This window comes from Macadamia integrifolia, unplaced genomic scaffold (assembly GCF_013358625.1).
Source record: "Macadamia integrifolia cultivar HAES 741 unplaced genomic scaffold, SCU_Mint_v3 scaffold1081, whole genome shotgun sequence".
In the NCBI taxonomy this organism is placed as follows: domain Eukaryota; kingdom Viridiplantae; phylum Streptophyta; class Magnoliopsida; order Proteales; family Proteaceae; genus Macadamia; species Macadamia integrifolia.
Genome location: NW_024868079.1, coordinates 106709 through 110788, shown reverse-complemented (window position 1 = coordinate 110788; position 4080 = coordinate 106709).

Below are 4080 nucleotides of genomic sequence, written 5' to 3'. Positions count from 1 at the left end.
CATTTTTGTAATCGGCCTTTTGAGGCCCTAATGAAAAAGTATGGGATCACCCATAAGTTATCTACCCCTTATTACTCCAAATTAGTGGCCAAGTAGAGGTATCTAATAAGCAGATCAAACAAATCTTAGAGAAAACTGTTAATCCCAACCATAAAGATTGGTCCTTTAGGCTCATTGATGCTTTGTGGGCCCATCAGACTGCATTCAAGATCGATCTTAGTCAGTCTCCCTACCGTTTGGTGTATGAGAAAGCTTGTCACTTACCAGTTGAGTTGGAGCATAAGGCTTTTTGGGCCATCAAGAAGCTCAACTTTGATTTTTCTGATGTGGGAATTCATCGTAGGCTCCAACTATCTGAGTTGGAGGAACTTAGGATTGAAGCCTATGAAAGTTCTAGGATTTTCAAGGAAAAGAGTAAAGCTTTTCATGATAAACACATTCTGTGTAAATCTTTTACAATTGGTGATAAGGTCTTATTGTACAACTCTCAATTGCATCTTTTTCCTGGTAAGCTTAAATCCTGATGGGATGGCCCATTTATTGTCCATAATGTATATCCCCATGGGGCTGTGGAGATTTTGAATCCAGGAACAGGGGTAATTTCAAAGGTTAATGGTCAGCATTTGAAACCATTCCTTGAGTTTTCTAATACTGGTAGTGAAGAGGTCATGGATCTCCATGAACCTCTTTACATTGATGATTAACTTTTAATCAGGTATGACCCCCTTGCATTGTCTTCGTTTTTAATTATTTCCATGTATTGAGGACATTGCATGATTTAAGTGTGGGGGAGGGAAATCGGTTTCTACTTTTTCCTCTTTGTTTTATTTGTTTTTTTTTTGTTTTTTTTTTTTTTTTTTTTTGAGCTTGCTAAAGGATGAAGTCTTACTTTGGCTTTTGGCTAATGATCATACCATTCGGTTGCTTGATGTATGAAAATAAAAGTCTTGACTAAGTTACCCATTTTGAACGTATAAAAACCCTATTGAGAAGAAAGAAACAAGCCTGTGTCTTGAGATGGGACTTTCTTTTAAAAAATAAGAGACCCATGTTTTATGGTGTTGGACTATATGTAAGTCTGTGGGTTCCTTGTACTTTTAATTTGGAGTTGAGACGTTTTTTTTAATTTGGCATGGGTTGACAAATGCATAATTTTAAATGAAATGTGAAATGTGGTATAAAGAAGAATAAGAGTTGATTTCCTTGGAACTAGACAAGGCATTGCGCCTCAGGAAGCGTGGTGTCTTGATCGAAATTCTTTGGGAGGAAACTTCTGAAGGATCTCTCGCATCACTGCCTTTATGAGCATATGTAAAAAGCGAAGTTGCATAGTAACTTAGGTGCCTGGTGTTTGCTCCACCATGTCATTCCGGCCAAAAGTAGTAGAGTAGAATTGAGTTTAAGCGAGAAAAAAAGGAAAAAAAATGTGCAAATGTCATTAATTCTTAGTAATATGTTTTAATCAAAAACACTCCAACGCCTTAGTCATTAGTTCTCTATTTCTTCACAAGTGGTTTTGCTTTAAGATAAGGATGTTTTGGAAGAGATGAGGTGAGTTCCAAATTAAGAAATAGGGAAGTGCCTGAAATTAATCTAGGGTAATAAAAGTTCAAGTGTGGGGGTCCCTTATAAGAAAAATTATCTTTGTTCTGGATCGGTATGAGCCTTACCTTTAGCCAATGTTGAGATTTATTTATTTTGAATTTTGGGTGTATATTCACTGCAAACACCCACGAGACACAACTCGTCCACTAGGGTAACTTAGGGGTTTAAAGGCTTATTGCACGTGCTAAATGCAACCGTGATTTCTATGAAAGTGAGTTAGGATTTTTCTTTCATTCACAATATATTTTATTATTTATGCCTCAGGAATTTTCCCATGAGGTGTGAGGGCTTGACTAACCTTTTCCTTTGTGTTTGGAAACCGTTCCAATTTTTGAGGCATGATAACAAGTGCAAGTGAGATCATCCTTCTTTTTCCTGAAAAATACGGCTACTACTCAGTATTCATTAGTACTTGTGTCCTCCGGTGCCTCATCTGTACATTTAAAATAGGAATTTTAGGGTGTGGATATAACATCCCAGCTCCCTAAAATTCCATAATGATGTTGCCCTAAATCTTCAATTTGCGGGAAAAATATTTGAAGATGTAATAAGGATAAGAAAAAAAAAACAAATGTTATTTAGATTTTACATGTTTTACTTCAAGAGATAATAAGGATAAAATAATCTTTTACATTTCACAACTAACACTTCACCAACACCGTCAACTTTCAAGAGTGCGGATGTAATTGTTGAAAACACCAGGGGGGTTTTGTATAAGACCATAGAACAGGGGAAGGGTATATAAACAACTCTTAAGAAAATAATTATCTAAGATTTTCACTTTGAAGTAATTAAATTGGAGGGAAGGAACTCTACCTGCATCTATGTCCCCTAAGCCCAGACAACTGGGTGTAACAATACCCAACACATGCAGGTAGTTGAGTCTTTTCACACCCAGTTATGTCTAGGTAGAGAATGCCAAACAGGCAAAGTTCTATCTCCCTTATCGGGGTCTATCTGAATGTAATGGATTTGTAACCTACTCAGTTAAATTACAAATTCCTTAAATATCCCTAGTAGCCTACCTAGATAAAGGGATATAATTTTCATTTAAATTTAAAAACTAAAATTATTAATGTCAATGTCCAAAGCGAATGTTTAGTATAGTCGTGTAATTTCTCAAGTGATTAATTCATGATTTTATATTCACTTTTTTTTTATTTATTTATAATTATGAGTATAAGTGATGTATTAGAAAAGAAAAAAGAAAAAAAAATTACACAAGAAGGCAGCCCCTATGTACCTTCAAAAGAAGGGAAGAGGCTCATGGACAAGGAAGGGCATAACCTATCAATCTAGAAGAAAGTTAATCTGAAAATAAAATGAAAATTACATCTGAAAGTAAAAAACTAAATCAACATCCCTTTAAACAAGAGCTTAAAGCTCATTAGGGAATTAATGGAGTGCCAACAAGGATGCTGAAGAAGAGGCTAAAAAAAATACTGGCTGATTTTGTTCTCTCTAAACATGTTTGAACTCTTTAAACCTAAGGAGGGAAGAAAGATGGATAATTCTACTTTTACAGATCTACACGTTCCAATGACCACAAATCTTCCGATTTATGATATCAATTGCCAACATGTAGTCCGGCCTAACAAATATATCCACGAAGCCCTCATCATTGCACAAAGACAATCCCCTTTGAATAGCAACCATCTCCATGAAAAGAACCGACAACTCTTCACCCATTCCTGCATAACCCATGATTGGAGATCCTCTGAATCACGAATCAGCCCTCATATGCAGCTCTATCATTTGAAAGAGACTCATCACAATGAGAAGCAACCATATTAGGAGGAGGGGGAAACCACGAGCAAGCTTTTGGAATCTTGCTGATCCACATAACATGTAATCCCCAATAGTCCACTATATACTGATTTTGAGTATTACGAACTCCTCAGATAGTTATGAAAGCACATCATTTTTAATTTCTTTCTGGCCTCAACCGATTGGTAACGTTCTTGAGTTGCAGAGCTTGATTCCCTCTTCAGCCGTCGCAAATGAGAGAGTTGGAGTTCCTGCAGGAACCTAGTAAGTTACAAATGAATTTGTAGCCTAATTTAATATTCCTTATATATCCCTATCTTATGATAGGAACCTTCTTGGATAAAGGGATAGATTTTTCATTTAAATTTAAGAATTAAAATTATTAATGTGAGTGTCAAAAGAAAGTGTTAAGGATAGTTGTGTAAATTTTCAAGTGACTGTTTCACCAATGGTAAGATTATTTACATTTGTTATGGATTCTTTGGTGAATACTGTTAAAACAAGGTTAAACCTACAACTCTGATAATTAAAAATATAGTAGATAGAAGAAGGAACAATAAGAACATCATAGACATGGTTGATTGGATAATTGCTTGTTAGGACTCGAGTAAAACTCATCCTTAAAAACTAATCATTGAGGAGAGGGTATCAAAACTCCTATAAATCTTCACATTGCTACTTGCCTACTCATATCTAATATAAGATAAT